This window comes from Trachypithecus francoisi, unplaced genomic scaffold (genome assembly GCF_009764315.1).
Source record: "Trachypithecus francoisi isolate TF-2019V2 unplaced genomic scaffold, Tfra_2.0 Contig00383, whole genome shotgun sequence".
NCBI classification, from domain to species: domain Eukaryota; kingdom Metazoa; phylum Chordata; class Mammalia; order Primates; family Cercopithecidae; genus Trachypithecus; species Trachypithecus francoisi.
The window spans coordinates 32,641-54,157 of NW_022680606.1; the positions used below are offsets into that span (position 1 = coordinate 32,641).

At 41.5% G+C, this 21,517-nt stretch overlaps 1 long non-coding RNA gene and 1 pseudogene across 2 annotated transcripts; one reads left to right on the forward strand and one right to left on the reverse strand.

The window, feature by feature from the left end:
* Nucleotides 1-3,226: 3,226 nt before the first annotated feature.
* On the reverse strand, nt 3,227-8,531 carry LOC117083711. Its single transcript, XR_004437181.1, has 3 exons — nt 8,408-8,531; nt 5,336-5,424; nt 3,227-3,452 (listed from the first exon to the last, which is right to left on the reverse strand). It is a non-coding gene; the product is annotated as an uncharacterized LOC117083711 (long non-coding RNA).
* A 197-nt stretch (nt 8,532-8,728) lies between these two features.
* On the forward strand, nt 8,729-10,706 carry LOC117083713 (annotated as a pseudogene). The gene is made up of 2 exons (XR_004437185.1): nt 8,729-9,095; nt 10,281-10,706. The product of XR_004437185.1 is annotated as an uncharacterized LOC117083713 (transcript).
* Nucleotides 10,707-21,517: the final 10,811 nt, after the last annotated feature.

The following is a 21,517-nucleotide window of genomic DNA, read 5'->3' on the forward strand; positions in this document are numbered from 1 at the left end:
AGCTCCCAACACTGCTGTCTTAGGGATTAGAGTTCCAACACATACATTTTGAGGGATACATTAAGACCATAGCAATTGTAAAACCAGAGTATCTGAGCCAGGTCTCAATCAAGATAGAAGTTTATTTTGCCAAGGTTAAGAACATGCTCAGAAGAAATAAACACAGAATCACAGAAACAGTCTGTGGTCTGTGATTTTCTCCAAAGATGATTTTGAAGGCTTCAATATTTAAAAAACAAAAGTGACCTAGAGAAGAAACAGGAAGTGTGTGGTGATCCTCAAGTTGCAAGAGAAAAGGAGCAAGTAGGGAAACAGTCAATTATGTACTGATCTTATGCTCAATAAATCAGCACTTGATTAGATAAGATGAACAGGGTAGCTACCTGTGGAAATGTTTAAACTCCTATCTGCAACTGCTTACAAAGCCAAGGAAAGGCAGCTTCTTGCATGACTCAGCTTTCAGCTTAATTTTTTTCTTTTGGCATAGTAAATTGGGTCCCCAATTTTTATTGTCCTTTCATACAATGATCAATCCCTAGATCTATTATTTCACCAGGAGTTGCAAAATAGTAATATTCTAATGCTATCATTATACTTTCATTTATTCGCTGAAATACTTACATAAAAAGTGACTTCCCCTTGATCTGTTAGTTATCCAGTGACACCACCCACACAGGAAATGTAGACTAGATGAATTATTCCCTTATCAGCTTTCCAAATAATAAATTGGATAACTGGCAGCCTTTCTCTTGCTTGTAAACTTATTTATTATAATTACAAATCCATGCATTTATTGCTGTTACTATACTAATTGATGTTCCAATTGTCCTGTTTTTGGACAGTAGGAGCATCAGGTCATCTCTTAGGCCCTCTGATATACCCTAGTTATGTTTCATAGCATCCTTATTTTATGATATGTCAGGGAGATCGAGAATCATCTCATACATTTTCTATCCAGACCTAAATTCAGGCATTTCTCTAAGAAACTCTGATCTCATTTTTATAAAAAATTGTTATTTCCAGAATATAGCCTGGATATGAGAAATGTTGCCTTACTAAGTTGGTCCTTGATTTCGTGCCTTTTTCTGTGAACACATACAGGAGTTCTCCTTCCTTCTGGGTTCTCTTTTTTTTTTTTTTTTTGAGAGTTAAAACATATCCTGACACGAATCAAGTTAAACTATGCCTCTGAGTTTCAGTTTCCTTTACAGACTATTTATTTATTTATTTATTTATTTATTTATTTATTTATTGAGGCGGAGTCTCGCTCTGTCGCCCGGACTGGAGTGCAGTGGCCAGATCTCAGCTCACTGCAAGCTCCACCTCCCGGGTTCACGCCATTCTCCTGCCTCAGCCTCCGGAGTAGCTGGGACTACAGGCGCCCGCCACCTCGCCCGGCTAGTTTTTTTGTATTTTTAGTAGAGACGGGGTTTCACCGTGTTAGCCAGGATGGTCTCGATCTCCTGACCTCGTGATCCGCCCGTCTCGGCCTCCCAAAGTGCTGGGATTACAGGCTTGAGCCACCGCGCCCGGCCTCAGACTATTTATTTTGATGATTACATGAGTTAGCACACAGAAAATGCATAGCAGTTTTTGTGATATACTTCAGGTGATCAGTAAATTCCCAGCACAAAATGTGCAAATGGTGAAGGGGGGAACTCCCATCAGTCCTACCTAACTGGATGGCAAACTCCTTAAAGACAGGATCATAGTCCTAAACCTCTGTGTATCCACCATAACTCCTAGCACAATGCTTTGCATCAATCATGAGCTCAAGAAATTATTACTGATGGCCAATAACCAATATATATGTACTTTCAAACCAAATAACAAGAAGAAAATCTATAAATAGCAACCTGTAAGTATCAAATATTTCTGTGTATTGTCATAGGTCTGTGAAACCACAGCACACTGAGATACTGAAAGACATGGACTAAATCCAGTTCTAAAGCAATTTGAAATTTCCACAATATAACTTAAATTCATTAAATTTTCAGATTTCTGAATTCATTCAAGTTCTAAAGTTATCATTCTGGGACAGTTCAATGTCTTTAAGTTTTTAATCTTCTCCACTCTAATTTCCTGCTATAAAATCAATAAAGTGTAGGTTGTAAAGAAAAAAAAAACATATCATGAATCCATGATGACTTGTCCTATCCAAATTGAGGACTATAAAGTAGTTGTTTATTACTTTGTAACTTCTATCTGTATCCTCTTTTTTCTATACTAAGAATCCTAGGTCCTCAATGACACCAGGAATGACAGAATTAAAGTATTATTGCTCCTCATCTGCTTCATCCTATAATACCGATCTACAGATTGAAGATGAACAATACCAACAAAAAACAGTTCTAGGGTCCTTGTTTGGCAATTCATGTTTTCCTTAGGATATATTTCCTTTTGGTTGTACAAATTGCAATGCTTTAAAGTGACTTGAAACAGTTACTCTTGGTATGTTTAGAACCCTCAACTAGTGTTTTACAACACACTTATGTTTAGGTATTTTATATTCATTTTTTATTTACTGAATTTTCATCATTTATTAAGATATTATTATGAATAATATTAATACTGGCTGGGTATGGTAGAATGGTTCATTCAGACTGGTTGGGACTTGGGTGCTCACTTCAGCAGCACATACACTAAAATCGGTTGGGACTTGGACCATACCAGTGTTTAAATATTTCCTATCCCCTGCCTTGACGGACCCTGCCCTGCCATGAAAAGTTGACTAAAGTAAGTTTAATTCATTAAAATGTGACTTTAATGTGCCTACTTCTCTTGCAAGACATTTGCCAAGGTTCCAAACTGAATTCTGGAAAAAAACAGGTAACAAATTGTATTATCTGTTCAAGAAATGAATTCTTTGCATTTGCAGAAGAAAGAATGGATGACAAAACTTTGCATCCTTCAAATGAAGATGAAGTGGCCAGGTGCGGTGGCTCATGCCTATAATCCCAACACTTTGGGAGGCCGAGGTGGGCAGATCATCTGAGGTCAGGAGTTCGAGACCAGCCTGCCCAACATGAAGAAACCCCATCTCTACTAAAAATACCCAAAAAATAGCTAGGCATGGCGGCAGCTGCCTGTAATCCCAGCAACTCAGGAGGCTGTGGCAGGGAGAATTGCTTGAACCTGGGAGGCAGAGGTGGCAGTGAGCCAAGATCACACCACTACATTCCAGTCTGGGCAATACAGCAAGACTCCATCTCAAAAAAATAAATAAATGAAGTATGCAAAGAAGAAAGAGCTTTTACTTACTTGCATGAAGTACTGAAGATGTGACCTCAATTTCACTTGCTGCTTGATCAGACTGAAAGGCTGAGTGAGATATTGTTGGTGCCAAGCTCACTAGCACTAGTAAATCTCTCTAGGCTCTGGCAATGCATGGAGCTGGCACTGGTGTCATCACCTCCATGATGTAGATCTTGCTCATCAAACATTGCAACCAGCTAGAAATGAAATATAAATGTGCATTTATAAATAAAGACATTTAAATTACTACCAAAAAATTATACTACTTTGACATAAGTCTTACAGTGGGAAAATATCTGAGTGACCCCAAAATGTTAAGTTTTAAGAAGCAAAACCTCGGCTGGGTGTGGTGGCTCATGCCTGTAATCCCAGCACTCTGGGAGGGCAAGGTGGGCAGATCACCTGAAGTCAGAAGTTCGAGACCAGCCTGGCCAACATGGTGAAATCCTGTCTCTACTAAAAATACAAAAATTAGCCGGGTGTGGTGGCACATGCCTGTAGTCCCGGCTACTCGGGGAAAGTGAGGCAGGAGAATTGCTTGAACCTGGGAGGTGGAGGTTGCAGTGAGTGGAGATCACGCCAATGCACTCCAGTCTGGGCAACAGCGTGAGACTCTGTCTCGAAAAAAAAAGAAAAGAAAAAAAAGAAAACCCTCAAAAAGACAGTGTTTCTGTTAACGTTGATGCTTTACTTTTACATTTCTGAAGTGAATATTTTATAGACAAAATTCCATGGCTGAAAAATAATGAAAATGTCTGCTATCACAGCATGCTAAGATGAAAGTATGTTTAAATATGTTCTAAAATATAGGCTATATTGTTAAGTGGAAAGAAAATTGCAAAATACAGAGCGAGAATGTGTATATAAATATATATATACACACACACACACACACGTGGTATAGGCTGAACTTCATATAATGAGAAGGGGATATTAAAAATTATACATGTTATCTGCTCATTTGTGCATAAGACATCTAAAAAGGATAAAAGGGAATCTAATGAAATGGGAATCTAACAAAAGGAAATCTAATAACATGAGCACACAGAAAAAGGTGGAGAAGAACATAAGTAGCCTAAGTAACTCTGGAAAACTCTATTTTCATTGTTGAAAGCTAAAGACAAAAAAAAAAATGTCCCACAAATACTATCTTCTAATTAGTAAATTTATTTCTCAAGCATACGATTTCACAATTCTCAATCTACTATACACATGCATACACACACACACACACACACACACACACACCAGGAACAAACAAGTGAACATATCTTGGAAAATAAAAGTCAATTTTCTCACTGTTAGAAGTTACAAAGAAGGAAAAGCTAGAATAAACTTGATGGTGTTAGAATGGAATCAAAGGCAACAATAAGAACTCACGGTTTTTATAAGTAGGTAGGTAGGTACACAGTCAGACAGGTATAGACAAATGTTAATGCATGTGTAAGTACACCAACGTACAGTTCCTAGCTCTGTCAATGGAGAGATCCTAGAGTAAATGACATTCCAATGCTAATGAGCACACCCAGTGATCAGATCATAGTTTCTAGTACCATTCTCCAGTTAATGAACCAGGGCTCCCTAGAAATAGGGTTAATTTCAGGGCTGAAGTCAGGGAAGATACATGATAAGCCTGGAATGCTTTGTGAGGCTAAAAATAAGGAAGAACTCACAAACGTTGACAGCACAACAAAAGGCAACAGGTGCCAACCTGAAGGGGTTCTCAATGGCCAGTGTTGAGTGCTGGGAGAAAAGCTGAGGGTTGGAAGAGAGGCTGAGGCAGGGCTTGGAACATGTCCAGGGTCTAGGATCTAAAATCCCTGGTAGCCTTTGGAATGTGTCTAGAATTGCTAACTCCTTGCTTCTAGCACTCCCTTTATCTCAAGTAGCCATATGTTTCAAAGAAAATGCTAAACCATCACAACTGTAGCTCATTCATTTGATACACCGCTTCCTTTCAACCTCCACATCCTCACCACCTGTTTCTTTGTTTGATCACCAATAAATAGGCTCCCAGAACTCGGGGCCTTTGCAGCCTCCACACTAGTGTTGGCCCCATGGTCCCACTTTCTCTCTTAACTTGTCTTTTCTCATTCCTTTGACTCCGCCAGACTTCATAGCCCCCACGGGCCTGGTGTTGGGTCTGATCACCCCAACAGTTGACACAACCTGAAAACAAAATAAATAATATTAGCATTGGATCATAATCCAAAGAATGCACAAAACTGCCATGAGTCCATAATAATATAAATAATTGAATAAACAAGTGCTGTAGAAGCAACTGCTGTTTCCTACTAGAGCATTCCAAATAAATACAGAAGGGATGATGGAAAGAAATCATCAGGCAACCTCCACCGTAATAACTGCTGTAGGTAAAAATCTATTCATGGGTCCTAGGATTAAGGCGGGAGAATATGATATCAAACAGGATATTTGGATATCTCTAAATGTCTCCCCATAAGATACATTTCAGCTAAAAAGGGAAAATACTTGGCAGCCACCACTGTACCAAGATTAACATCACCAGTAATGGCAACATCACGTACCATCTGATAAAACGCACTGAGAAGTATGTAACATTACTTCTGTGGCATTCCTGCCACATGAATCATATATATTTCATAGACTGTACCTCCATTTGGGTTTGTCTGATGTTTCCTCATGATTAGATGGAAGGTTACTTCATGACAAAACATTCCACAAACCCAAATGGAAGTACAGTCTACAAAATATTTACAAAATAAATATGATTTTTAAAAAGTATCAAGGTCATGAATGCAAAAGAAATAATGAGGAAATTATGCAAACTGGAGGAGCCTGAGGAAAAATGAGAACTATGTGCACTGAGGACAGAAAATGGGTACCGGAGGGAGAATTCAGATGCGCTCTGAAGATTAGTTGACTGTACTGACTCAGTATGAGTTTTTCACCTTTAATAATTGTTCCATGATTATGTTAAACATTAACATTAAGGATAGATGAAGGGTATGCAAAAATACTGTTAATATTATTTCAATTTTTCTGAAGTATACAATTATTTCAAATTGAAACATTTTAAAATAGAAATTGATTCTATTTCTTCTTATAACTAATACAGCTCTTAAAATATGAATACACTTACTAAAAATCCCAACAAGAATAAGGTGTAAGGATCAACAGTGACTGTCACCTTGGGATGTTCATCCTACAGCCCCATGCCTAAAGCAACTAACCTTAGGATTCTGAGGAAAGAACCATGGCTGAAGTCAAAATCAACCCCTTTTCTGCATCCAATCCAAGGACAAAAATATACATGTACAGAATTCAAATATCACACATAATTACAATCCTCATTTTATAAATAGTTTTGTCACTTGGAATAAATGCTATTCCATGAATATGTACATTTTACATATCATCAATCAATTTATGATACAACAAAGAGGGTCATAGAGACGTAAACAAACAAGAGGCTCACGACCCTACCGAGATATAATATAAAATCACCTGATTAAATAATCTGGAAGGAGGGTAAGTGGTATCAAGAAATCAAAACAGGATGAATGGTTGAGCCACTCAAAGTTACAGGGAGCAAACTAAATGGGAAAATAAATCGTTAATAGTTACAAAAACTGGAAAGGTGCTTGTATGTATATGACAATGTATATGACAAATTGTCCATAAAATCAACTTGTTTATCTGACATTGGCTGGCAAAGATATCCTGTACTAGTAACACAGACATTCCCCTAGATTAGGAGTCATCCAGCAAACTTTTCCCGAAAATGGCAAAATAGTAAACATGTTTGGATCTGTGGTCCACATCATCTGTTTCATACTCTACTCGACCACTGCAGGATGAGAGCAGCCACAGACAACACATAAACAAGTAAACAGGGTTATGTTTAAACAAAACTTTAAGTATAAAAGCAGTACTGATAGGGTTTTTGCATATGTTACTTTAATTATGACTTTAATTGCTTAAAGTATTTCCTGGAAACACCAAGTTGTTAATAAATGTTAGTTATTTTTGTTTGAGAAAGTTTCAAGAGATGGAAATTATCAACAGAGGAGTGTGAAAGTCATTGGGCATTAAGCTAAGCCATACAAACTTTATCCTGAAAACCGTGGGGTGTCCTTGAATGCCCACGAGTTTAATTTCCATTTATTCTGCCTGAGGTTTTAAGGAGCATGCAAAAGGACTAGGAGGGTAAACACTCATAGCTCATTAGTCCAACAATGAAGAAATCACGAGGGCCTAGAGTAATGGAAAGGCAGTGAAGTGAAAAGAGAGTCAAAATGTGTAATTTTCCAAATGCAGAACTGAGGCATTTAAAAGGACTGTATGTGGTGGTTGGGTGCCATTACAAAGGAGGTGGATGAATTTTAGGCATGTAGGTTTGTGGTGCCATTGGTTGGGCTGGGGACAAGCACACGGGGAAACAAGGAAAAAAGAAGATGCATTCAGGTTTAGGGAAAAATATCACATGCTCAGTGTCCAATTCCTGTTAAACACCTGGAGATGGGAGTCCGTGGTGCAAAGGGAGTTCGAGATTAACTATACACGATTGGATGATGCTGGCACGCAGGGAGAGTTGAAGCCACGGATTTCATTAAGGACCCCAATCTGAATGTGGACCACACAAGGGAATCAGAACCAAAACGTGAATACAGCCAAGACTGCAGGTTTCTCTTCCCTTCCTCCAAACCCACTTTCAGAAGAATTTGAGAAGAATTGACTAAAGAATGTAAGTAACCTCTAGGAAACAGGGTTCTACAGAAGCTGGGGAAAGGCCAGTACATGGAAGAGAGAGATCAGTAGTACCTGCTCACTACAAGGAGGCGCCTCCAAATGTCAATGCCTATTTTCAACAAGTGTGACCCAAAGTGATTCACACCAGTGCTCTAAAATACACCTGACCCTTGAACAACGTGGAGACGTGGATGCCAACTCCCCACAGTCAAAAATCCGAATTTAACTCTCGACTCCCCCAAAACATAACTCCTAGCGGCCTGCGGTTGAACGGAAGTCTTTGTCACTGATAACACAAACAGTTAAGACCTATTTTGCCTGTTATTCACATTATACACTGAATATGCTGCTCCCAGCGGAGGCCGAGACTCCTGCCCAGGCGCCTCCCTCTCAGCCCCCACTCCAGCCTCCCCAGACTCACCCTCAGCAGGGCCACCTTCTCCTCATTTCAGTCTGGGGCCACATTCTCCAAGCCTGCGGGACATGGCAGGAGGCAAAGCCGAAAGCGACGTGGCTACAAAGCCGTCTCCCGCGTGCACCCACAGCTTCCGATTCCGGTAGGGGCGCTGGCTCCTGTCCCTCCCCCACATCTATAACCTGGTTCTGATAGGACGAGAAGGAACCTTTCAGCCAGCCCTGATTGGGTCATATTATCCAATCAGAGTTGCTGTGCACAGAGTCTCTCATCCAATCCAAACATGCCTTACAGGAGCGCTAGTTAAATAAGAGTCCTTATAAATAGTTGCCCAGTGGGCTTTCCCCATTTCACCCTACTTCGGAAAGCTTGGTCTGTACTGCTCCGCCCTGGGCAGGAGGAGAAGGAAGAGGGCCAGGCACCACTTTGAGCCCGCACTTTCCCTGGATGCTGGAGGCTGCTCTGCCGTGGGTAGGAGGAGAAGGAAGAGGACTGGGCGCCGCCTGCCTGCACTCTCCCTGGATGCTGGAGACTGGAGGCAGTGAGGCAGCGAGGCAGCAATAGTGCGAGGCGACTTTGGAGCAGCCTCACAAAGCGACCTAGCCTTCCGCTGCGCCTGGAGGACACGGGCTGGGAGCCCAGCAGAGCCGTCTGACCCTCCCCGAGCCCCATCCCAGATCCAGCCAGGACCCCTGTGATGCACATGGGCTTCTCGAGAGTCCATTTTCTTCTTGAATCCGGGGCGCAGTGCGGCTTGAACCCAGCCACCGACCTCCTCCTCGCCCTCTCAGAGCCCGCTGGGAGGAGGGGGCGCTGGAGGAGCCCGGGTCGGAGAGGAGCCCTCCCCTTCTCTCCTCCGTGGAAGCCCTGGAGCCTCCGTTTCCTCCGGGACTGGGGTCCGGGGCCTCCTGCCCGACCCGCGGTGAGAAAGGGAGCCCAGATCAGGACCCGGTGAGAGGGCGCTGGAACCCGGGAGCGGCAGGAGCCTTGAGGGGCAGCCAGGGAAGAGAATGGGGTCACCTTCGGCCCCGGCCCCGGGTCCCCCACTGCCAGGCCTCTGTCACCTCCTGGGGGTCCTGCCCGTTGGGGTCCCACTCTCCCGGCTGCCTGTGGGTATCTCATCTGAAACTGGAAGTAACTCTCTTCAAAGTACGGCTTAGCAAATATTTATTCGCCTATGCACCCCCCTTTTTTTTTCTTCATAGTGTTCTTTTTGTCTTGGGTCATTTGTGTTTTTCCTATATTGATGTGAAACATTTTTAAAGACACTATAGAGATTAGTCCTTTATTGGTTCATTTCTATTGTAGGTTGTTGTTTCCTACTCTGGTCTTTGTTGTTTAATTTCATTTTTAATTTCTTGCTTGGTTTCATTCATGTAACAATGTTTTTCTTAGAATATTTGTATTTGTATTTGTGAAACAGAGCATCTATTCTGGGTTTTTTATTGTCTGATCAGATTGTGTATTAATGTAATGCTGGCTTCACAAAACAAATTGAAAAACTATCCCTTTCTTCTTTCTCTTTAAGAGAGTGAGCGGTGTCAATATTTTTTTCTTCCTTAAATATTTGGAACATTTTCAAAGTCTGATCCTGGTGTTTTCCTTGTGGAGCATTATTGTTTGTTGACTTGTTGGATTTTTTAAAATAGTTAATTACTTTTGTTTACTATATATAGGAGTGTTCTTATTTTATGCTCTTTTTGTGCCAGTTTTAGTAAGTTGGGTTTTCAGCATCTATTGCGATCTCTGTTGTCAGACTTTCGATCATATGTATTTCACAAAATTCTCTGATTATCTTGTTATAATACTGTTATGTGGAGTTGTTCTTTTGATTCTGATACTGGTCACTTGTGTTCTTTAATCTTTTTTCCTTGATCAGTTTTGCCTGCACTCTCCCTGAATGCTGGAGACCGGAGGCAGTGAGGCAGCAACAGCGCGAGGTGACTTTGGAGCAGCCTCATACAGCGACCTCGCCTTCTGCTGTGCCTCCTCCCAGTGCCCAAGAAGCCCGGAACCTGTGGCGTCTGGCTCTGAAAGGAGGAGAGGGCAAACCAGCCGAGGGTGAGTCCGGTAGTCTGGGATGCCTTTGGTGGAGGAAGGACAGGCAGGAGTCTCGGCCTCCTGGGGAGAATTTCACAAAATTCTCTGATTATCTTGTTATAATACTGTTGTTGTTATATCTTGTTATAAGGCTGTTGTTTTGATTCTGATACTGGTCATTTGTGTTCTTTAATCTTTTTTCCTTGATCAGTTTTGCTAGTGGTTTATTAACTATATTATTTATAAAAAACAACTTTTAGCCTTGGTTTATTTCTGTTGTTTTTTTTCCTCATTTCATTGATGTTTGTTATTTTTATTATTATCTTCATTCTGTATTATTTGCACTTGATTTTTCTTTCTTGATTCTTGAGAACGAAGTTGAAGTGCCGGGTGTGTTGGCTCATGCCTGTAATCCCAACACTTCGGGAAAGGCCAAGGTGGGTGGATCACCTGAAGGTCATGAGTTCCAGACCAGCCTGGACAACATAGTGAAACCCCCAGCTATACTAAAAATGCGAAAATTAGCCGGACGTAGTGGCAGGCACCTGTAATCCCAGCTACTCGGGAGACTGTGGCATGAGAATCGCTTGAACCCGGGAGGCGGAGGTTGCAGTGAGCTGAGATCACGCCATTGCACTCCAGCCTAGGCAATGAGATTGAAACTTCTTCTCAAAAAAAAGAAGAAATAAGTTGGGGTGATTCATTTTCAGTGTTTCTGGACTCCTGCCCTGCAGAGATCCTCTCGCTGTAACCTGTTTCATGTGAGGTAGAGTTTAGAACATGTTTATTGGCCTCTGTGCCTTACTTTTCTTCATGTACTGTTCTTCTTTTGTTAATTTTTCTTTAGGGTTTTTTTTTTTCCTTATATTAAATTGAAGGCTTTATGGTTAAAAATCTGTAAGTTAGCCCTTTATTGGCTCATTTTTATTATACGTTCTTGTTCTCTAGTTTGATTTTTGCTGTTTCATTTCTTTGTGTTCATAGTTGTATATAGTAATCTGGTTGATGATGATCTTGTATGCAGTAGCTTTGCTTAATTTATTTATTAATTGTAACACTTTATGTCATGTTAGGCTGTGCTGAGCACTTCTGGGAGCAGCCAGGTTTCCATGAACTCCCAGCTTACTCTAAATACTCTAGCAACCCACATGTGTGCACACTGGATAATGTCATGCATGTAGGGCAGTGATGCTGCCTACAATGACACCAACTCTGTCATTCTGTGAATCCACCACACAATCACAAACATTAGCATTAAAATAAAATGGACTGTTAAGCAACTGCAAAGGACTAATGCACCTTTGTGGCACAAATGCGTCTTTCTGTATTCAAAGTACTTGTAAGAGCTTCAGGTTCCTTATACTCAGCCACTGACCTCAGGGTTCTTAGTACACAGGCACACATGCACAGGCACACATATACACATGAATGCACACATGTGCGCACATATTCACACCCACATGCAGATGCGCACACACAGACCCAGGTGAGAAAGTCACATGTACATGGAACAGCCCCTGCTTTGTAAGCCGTCTGGCTTTGTAGGGAGAAAGAGGTGGAACAACACACTGGTTATCTTGGAAGAGGGGATGAAGGGAGGAGAGCTGGATATGTCCAGTGGGGAGAAATCCTCAGGATGGTGCTGTTGACACTCGATGGCAATTACGCTCATGCAGACAGGGATCTTGAGTGGTGGGGGCTGAGGGTTCTGAGCACACCTCCCCAGGCAGACAAGGAGAAAGTTGCAAGTGCAGGCACAAGATGAGGAGTCATAGTGAAACTTATCACAACATTCAGCCTCTATTCAGGAAATACTTCACAACACTTGCCAGGTACTTTTAGAGGCACTGGACATACTGAAAAGAATAAAGCCATAAAAAAATTCTGTCCCTGTGGAACTTGCAATTTTGTGGAGAAAAGCAAATAGTTCACTAAAGAAATAAGCACAACCAACCATGCACGGCAGCTCAGGCCTGTAATCCCAGCACTTTGGGAGGCCGAGGTTGGTGGATCACAAGGTCGGGAGATCGAGACCATCCTGGCTAACACAGTGAAACCCTGTCTCTACTAAAAAATGCAAAAAAAAAAAAAAAATTAGCTGGGCATGGTGGCAGGTGCCTGTAGTCCCAGCTCCTCAGGAGGCTGAGGCAGAAAAATGGCATGAACCCAGGAGGCAGAGCTTGCAGTGAGCCGAGATCACGCCACTGCACTCCAGCCTGGGTGACAGAATGGGACTTTGTCCAAAAAAAAAAGAAATAAGCACAACCATAGAATGTTGGAAGGTGTCAAAAGTTATGGAACAAAATGAAAGAAAGGGGATAGGGACTGCTAAGGAGTGGGCTACAGTCTGAATTGGGAGTTAGGAGGGGTTGGAGTGAGAATGTCCCATTTGATCACAGTCTTGATGCATGTGAGAGAGCCTGGAGGAGAGAGTGGGCAAGAACCGCCCAAGTGGCTGTAGCAGGCTGGATGCTGCATTACATAGGGCACAGTAAGTGAAATGTGATGGCTATTTTGTGTAATCCTTTTAAATCCCAATAGAAATAGGACTGTGTGGGAGGACTACATTTTGAAATAATTATTTTCAAAAACACAGCAGTTCCATCCTATTGAGAAGTGGGAATATTGGATGATAAGTTGAAGTATCATTTTGTGTTAGAATATTGAAGCAAATATGGCTTGGTGCGGTGGCTCACACCTGTAATCCCAGCACTTTGGGAGGCCAAGGAGGGTGGATCACTTGAGGTCGGGAGTTTGAGATCAGCCTGGCCAACATGGTGAAACCCCATCTCTACTAAAAGTACAGAAATTAGCCAGTTGTGGTGGTGAGTACCTGTAATCCCAGCTACTGAGGAGGCTGAGGCAAGAGAATTGCTTGAACCCAGTAGACAGAGGCTGCAGTGAGCCAGGATTCTGCCAGTGCACTCCAGCCTGGGTGAAAGAGCAAGACTCCATAAAACAAAAAAAGAAGAAGAATATTAAAGCAAACCATTAAAAAAAATTCCAAATTCCCAGAAATGTGGCAAGACAAGGAACCCTATTGATGACCCTAACGAAGCCCTATAGATTTCTCAGAGGAGCCTCCATTTGTTAGAACCATACCTAGGGTCGCAGCTGGCTAAGACATTCTCCATCAGCCTCTGGGATCAAAGGCGGGGTATGGAGGTTGTCTGGAGAGGGCCATGAGCCTCCCTCTCAGTAAAACACAAGCACAAGGGCTACATCTCTCTTGGTTTTTTGTAACAGAGGAACACAGGCAGAGCTTAGTGTTCCCAGAGCCTCTGAGATCCCAGGCAAAGTATTTGGTAAGATGCTGTAGATATTTCCTTCTAAAAATAAAAATTCCCCTGGTAAATGCTCAGGCATCTCAATGGCCACACCAGCCCTCGTGTGTGTACCCAACTGCCTTCATCTGCCTCTGTTCCCACTGAAATTTTACATGTGAAATCTGGGAGGGGATTGGACAGCTTGCATAACTTAGTTGATGACTCTCCCACAATCTTATAGACTTTAGTAATCTTTGAGGCTCTTCACCAACTCATGTGACAAAGTCACTTAATTCTGTAAATTTGGGCCAGTTCGTTTTTCTAGCTCTCAGTTTGCTCATCCGTATGCAAGAGGTTTAGCGTAGGTAAACCAAGGACACCAATATGCCTGTCTCTCCAGTTTGTCAATAACAGAAGAGAATCTGAGCTGGGGGATGCTGTTCCAAGTCCCAATTCCATACCTCCAAGATCAGCTGTTTCTCTTTATTCATCACCAGGCATGCATCTCCTTGATACCCTCAATATCGAGACATAAAATGTGACAAGACAGATTATCTATGTGTTATTTTTTTTCTCCATTCCTCATGACTTGTATTTCCTTAACTCATCGGAATCAATTTTCCACATTTTTTGAAGGAAAGTCTTTTGACAAAGATGTTAATTAAACAGCTGAGAGAAGGGGCTATTGCCCTCAGTGTGCTGGTGATAAATTTCCAAATGATGAATAAAAGATTTCCTAAGGCATCAGTTTCCATGACGGTGTCTTTTTTTTTTTTTTCTCGGGCACAAGGGAATGAGCAGAGCAGGTACGCTTCTGGATTTGTTTTGTTTGTTTTTAGCTTATGTACAAAATCAAGCTCTGTTTTTTGTTGAAATATCTTTTTTCTTGTATCAGAGATGGGTTGTAAAAGACTCATTGTGGGTTCAGGGAAGAATGTTTTAACATGCAAGGAAATGTTGCAAAATTGGAAAGAGGACGTAATTTCACAAAACTAAATAAAACTGGGGGAATTTTTAGCATACTCTGAGTAAATCTTATTTGCATCCCGCTAACCCCAATCAAATAATAATTTATATTTGTTTAATATACTAAACTGCACATTCAATTGACTGAACTGTAGAGGATGAGCAAGTGTCAACCAATAATTATCCTCCCTATGGGCTAACAGAGCAGGCTCCAGTGAGTCATAATACACACATTCAGAGGTGGTCCAATGCAGTCCCACCATAGAAATCCTTCCCATGCTTAGCCACTCTTGTCATTAATCTCTCCAGACTCAAACCATGATTCAAACACAGTTGTCCCTTGGCATCCAGAGGATTGGTTCCAGGACCCACTTTGGACACCCATATCTGCTGGGAACAGACCCTAAGCCTGTCATAAACAGACCTTAAAGAAACTGGCCATAAACAGGATTTCTGCAGCAATGTGACATGCTAGTGATGGCTGTGACACAAACTGCTAGAAGTTGTTGGTTTACTGGAGCAGGGCAAGGAACACCTGGCCCACCCAAAGCGGAAAACTGCTCAAACCACAAACAATAGCATGAGTGGCCTATGCTGTAACAACATATTTTTGCTGCAGATAATCAGCCAGAGACTGTTTCTCTGCTCCTTGCTAAGAATGCTTTGTTTCCTGTAAGGAATGCTTTTAGCTAATCTATAACCTATAGAAACAATGCTTATCACTGTCTTGCTGTCAATAAATAAGTGGGTCAAACTCTATTCATGGCTGTCAGCTCTGAAGGCTGTTAGCCCCCTGATTCCCACTTTGCACTTTATTTCTGTCTTTTTTTTTTTTTTCATTCCTCTCATGCCGCTGGGTTGGGGTCCCCACAAGTGGCACCCAACATGAGTCTCGAACCCGGGTTGAAGGGTCACTGGAGCGATGGGTGGAGAACGTGGAACTATGCTGGAGGACACCAGAGTACTCTTAAGCAATCCCCATGGTAAGTAAGAAGGGGAGCTCGGAAACATCAGGGTAACAATGGGACAAGGGTCAAGCAGGCAGGTGACTTATTTGAGTCTGCTTCGGCAGCTCCTCAGAAAAGGGTGAATGAAGGTTAGCACTAGCTGACTTATGCAGCTTTCTAGTGTGGTGGAGAAATACTGCTCCTGGTTTCCGGACCAAGGAACTATGAATATAGAGGTCTAGGAAAAGGTAGGCTGCGCACTGAAAAAGGCATATAAGGATGGTGCCGAGGATATTCCTATAACTATCTGGTCAGTGTGGGCTCTGGTTCATTCCACCTTGGAGCCTTTCCACACAGATGACGAGGAGGAGGAATCAGAGGAAGAAGGAGAGTATAACAAAGTAAAAGAAGAGGTGACAGAGCAGGTTTGCTTGCCAGCTAAAGTGACAAAGGAGGGAGAGGTTTGTCCCTACCCCTCCGCACCCCCTCATCATTTTGAAGAAAAAGAGTGGCCTGATCCTCCAGATCTTTCTTTTCTGGAGGACACTTAGTGAAAAGTAGTTGCCCCGGTGACTGTTCGAGCAGCCCCTGGAGCGACCGCTCTCAGTTCTATTCAGGCAGGAATCCACCAAGCTAGATGAGAGGGTGATATGGATGCTTGGCAGTTCCCTGTTAGAATATACTCACCTGATCAACAGGAGAATATTATAGCTACATTTGAATCTTTTCCTTTTAAAATACTTAAAGAATTTAAGCAAGCTATTAATCAATATGGACCAGGTTCTGCTTTTGTAATGGGACTGTTAAGGAATGTTGCTGTCTCTAGTCGGATGATTCCTGCTGGGTGGGATGCTCTTACCCAAGCTAGTCTGATTCCTGCTCAGTTCTTATGATTTAAAACTTGGTGGGTAGATGAAGCTTCCATTCAGACTCTTCACAATGCCCAGGCCCAACCTCAAATTACTATAACTGCAGACCAACTTTTGGGGGTTTGCAGCTGCGCTGGTTTAGATAAATGTACAGTGGTTATGCAGAATGATGCCATAGAGCAGCTTAGAGGAGTGTGCATTAGAGCTTGGGAAAAAAATCACTTCAGGAGGAAAACAACACCCTTCCTTTAGTGCTGACAAGCAGGGGCCCAAAGAACCTTATGTAGATTTTATAGCCAGGTTGCAGGAGTCTCTTAAAAAGGTAATTGTAGATTTGGCTGCTAAAGATATAGTGTTGCAGTTATTAGCTTTTGACAAAGTCAATCCTGAGTGCCAATCCGCTCTATGACCTATTAGAGGAAGAGCACATTGGTTGACTATATTAAAGCTTGTGATGGTATCAGAGGTAATCTGCATAAAGCTACTCTACTGGCCCAGGCAATGGCAGGACTGAGAGCGGGTAAAGGAAATACTCTGTTTCCTGGAGCTGGTTGTGGGAAACATGGGCATACTAAGAAAGAATGTAGAAAACATCGGTGAGTCAGACCACCAGTTGGGGGAAAATAGAAAACTGCTGAGCCTGAAATATGTCCAAAATGCAAAAAAGGAAAACACTGGGCTAATCAGTGTCACTCTAAGTTTGATAAAGATGGGAACCCAATTTTGGGAAACGCCATGAGAGGCCTGTCCCAGGCCCCATTCCAAACCAGGGGATTTCTGGCTGAGGCCACTCCCTCACCCCTGTACAATGCCTGTCCCCCACCACAGCCAGTAGTGCCACAGTAGCTTTATGCTGCACAAAAGCTGTGAAGCTTCTGCCTGGGGAACCCCCACAAAAAGTGCCCAATGGGAGTCTGTGGACCCTTGCCAGCAGGGATGGTAGGATTACTTCTAGGTAGTTCTAGTTTAAGTTTAAAAGGAGTGCAAGTACATATAGGAGTCATTGATTCAGATTACAATCAGAAATTCAAATTGTTGTATCTACTTCTGTTCTCTGGAAAGCAGAGCCAGGAAAGCATATAGCACAGTTCTTGATTGTGCCATATGTGGAAATGGGGAAAGGTGAAACTAAATGTATAGGAGGATTTGGAAGCACAAATAAATAAAGCAAAAAAGGTTATTGGGTGAATCAAATTAATGATAAACGTCCTACCTGTGAAATAACTATTCAGGGAAAAATTGTAAAGGATTGGTAGATACAGAAGCAGACATTTCAATCATTTCTCTACAGCACTGGACATCCACAGGGCCAATTCACCTCACTCAATTTAACACAGTTGGAGTTGGTAAAGTCTCTGAAGTATATCAAAGCAGTTATATTTTGCATTGTGAAGGGCTCAATGAACAATCTGGGACTATTCAACCAATTGTAACTTTTGTACCTGTAAATTTATAAGGAAGAGATTTATTACAGCAATGGAGAGCACAAGTGTCAATTCCAGAACAGTTATATAGCTCTCAGAGTCAGCATATGATGCAAGAGATGGTGTATGTGTCTGGCATGGGATTAAGAAAAAATTTACAAGGGTTAAAGAAACCACTTCAAGTGAAAGGACAGAAATCTCACCAGGGTTAAGATATCATTTTTGATGGCGGCCATTGTTAAGCCTTCAGAACCTGTACCTTTAAAATGTTTAACAGATAAGCCAATTTGGATAGAACAGTGGCTGCTGAGTGAAGAGAAACTGGAGGCTTTAGAGGAATTAGTTACTGAACAATTAGGAAAAGGACACATAGCTCCAACATTTTCCCCCTGGAATTCTCCAGTCTTTGTTATTAAGAAAAAATCACATAAATGGAGAATGTTGAGAGATCTTACAGCCATTAATTCAGTTATACAACCTACTGGTGCATTGCAGCCAGGATTGCCTTCTCCTGCTATGATTCCAAAAAATTGGCCTTTAATAGTCATAGATTTAAAGACTGTTTCATTACTATCCCCTTAGCTGAGCAAGACTGTGAATGGTTTCCATTTACAATTCCTGTGGTAAACAACCTGCAGCCTGCTAAGCGTTTTCACTGGAAAGTGTTGCCACAAGGCATGTTAAACAGTCCAACAATTTGTCAGACTTATGTAGGACAAGCTGTTGAACCTACTCATAAAATATTTGTCACAGTGTTACATTATTCATTATATGGACAATATTCTTTGTGCTGCCCCCACTCAGGAAATATTGCTCCAATGTTATGATCACTTGCAAAACTCGATTTCTCATGCCAGTTTAATTATAGCTCCTGACAAAATTCAGACTACTACTCCTTACTCCTACTTAGGACCTTAGTAAATGACACTACCATTGTGTCACAGAAAGTAACCACATGTAGGCATCAATTGAAAACATTGAGTGACTTTCAAAAATTACTAGGGGACATTAATTGGACACAACCTGCTCTAGGCATTCCTACCTATGCCATGAGTAATCTATTTTCTATCTTTAAAGGAGATCCTAGTCTCACTAGCCCTCAGCAAGTAACAAAGGAGACTGAGGCAGAAATACAGCTGATTGAGAAGCAAGTGCATAAGGCTCAAATAAATAGAATAGATCCAGAAAAGACTTCAGACTTATTGATTTTTCCAACTCAGCATTCATCTACTGGTGGTGGTGTCCAAGAGCATGACTTGGTAGAATGGCTTTTTCTTCCACATACTAATTCATGGACTCTAACTCCTTATTTGGATCAAATTGCTACTCTGATAGAAAATGGGAGAACTTGAATTGTTAAACTGCATGGATATGACCCTGGAAAAATTATTGTCCCTCTTACAAAGGCACAAATACAACAGGCCTTTATAAATACTCTTGCTTGGCAAATCCATTTAGCTGATTTCATGGGTGTTCTTGATAATCACTTTCCAAAAACAAAGTTATTTCAATTTTTGAAATTAACTAATTGGATTCTCCCTAGAATAACTAAATTTAAACCAATTGAAAGTACTGAAAATGTTTTTGCAAATAGGTCTAGTAATGGTAAAGCTTCTTATTCTGGATCAAAAATAAAGTTTTCCAGACGCCCAGTACTTCAGCTCAAAAAGTGGAGCTTGTAGCTGTAATTGAGGTGCTGACTATTCTTGAGATGTCTGTCAATATAATTTCTGATTCTGCATATGTGGTTCATTCCACACAATTAATTGAAAATGCTCAGTTATGATTTCATACAGATTAACAACTGATGACTTTATTTACCCAGTTACAAAGTGCAGTTAGGAATAGAATGCACACTTTTTACATTACTCATATTAGAGCTCATACACCCCTTCCAGGACCTTCAACTACAGGGAATCAAGTGGCTGACCGCTTAGTTGCCATGGAATTATCTAACGCTGAACACTTTCACGCTTTGACTCATGTAAATGCCTCTGGTATTACACAAAGATATAATATTACTTGGAAAGAGGCTAAAGCCATTATTCAACAATGCCCTAGCTGTCAAATGATTCATTCTCCGTCCCTTACTAGGGGTGTTAACCCCCATGGATTGGAACCAAACTGTCTTTGACAAATGGATGTCACTCATGTTCCTTCTTTTGGTAAATTGGCCTATGTGCATGTATGTGTAGACAACATTTTCTCACTTTGTTTGGGCTACCTGTCAAATGGGAATCTTCTGCTTGTGTTAAATGGCATCTTCTGCAATGCTTCACAGTCATGAGCATTCCAGCTTCCATTAAAATGGACAATGCCCCCAGGATATACTAGTCAAACTATGGCTACATTTTTCTTTCAGTGGAATATTAAACATATCACTGGCATCCCATATAATTCACAAGGAAAAAGCCATTGTGGAATGAATGAATATCTCGCTAAAATGACAATTGAAAAAACAGAAAGGGGGAGACAATGACTACAGGACTCTGCATATGCAATTGAATCTAGCATTATTGACTTTAAATTTTTTGAGCCTGCCTAAAGGCCAGAGCTATCAGCAGCTGAACAGCATCTACAGAAACCAGCTGCAAAGACAGAAGCAGAACAACTGGTTTGGTGGAGAGGTCCAATAACAAAAAGTTGGGAAATAGGTAAAATAATAACATGGGGTAGACGTTATGCTTGTGTTTCTTCAGACCAAAACCAGCAGCTGATTTGGATACCATCAAGACACCTGAAACGTTATCATGAGCCAGATGCCAAGGAAGAGATTTTGGGAGAAACCCAATGACCCCCTGATTGCAGCCACATCAAGACTGACAATAAGGAAGACACCAGTCCCAGCAAGCAACACTCATCAGGCACAGCAACCCATGTGGGGCCAGATCAAGAAGTCGACACAGATGGTGGAAGAAAGTCTGAAGACAGTGGAACAACCAGTTACAATGAGTAATCTAATGGTAGCTATGATGATTGTGCTCACCATTGCCGTGAGTATTCCTCCAGCACCTGCTGAAACAAAAAACAGTTATATTTATTGGGCATATATTCCTTTTCCACCACTTCTATGGCCAGTAACATGGTTAGACCCCCCCAGTGGAGGTATACACTAATGATAGCTTTTGGATACCTGGTTCTACAGATGATAGAGGCCCATCTCACCCCAAAGAAGAGGGAATAATTATGAATATTTCCTTGGGATTTGAGCATTTAACTATTTGCTTGGGAAAAGCCAATGGGTGTTTACCTCCCAGTCATCAATCTTGGCTGGCAATAGTGCCTGAGTGTAACATCTTTATGGCACAATTACATATGCTTTCTGTTCTTAGTATTTATTGCAATGATTATGCTCCTGTAACTGAAGTTTACTGCCCTCAAAAACCTGTCTGTATAGTGGATTGGACATGGTCAGAAAAAATGAAGGTATTTGCTTGGGAAGATTGTATTGCAGGGCGGGCAGAGTTGTTGTGTAATGATTCATATGGAGCCGTTATTGATTGGTCACATAAAGGGGCATTTATGAGGCTTGCCTCTCAATCTGTAGGTAATGGTCACCCTGCATCTAAAGAAAATGATCAGATGGTAGACACTATAAGAAGTA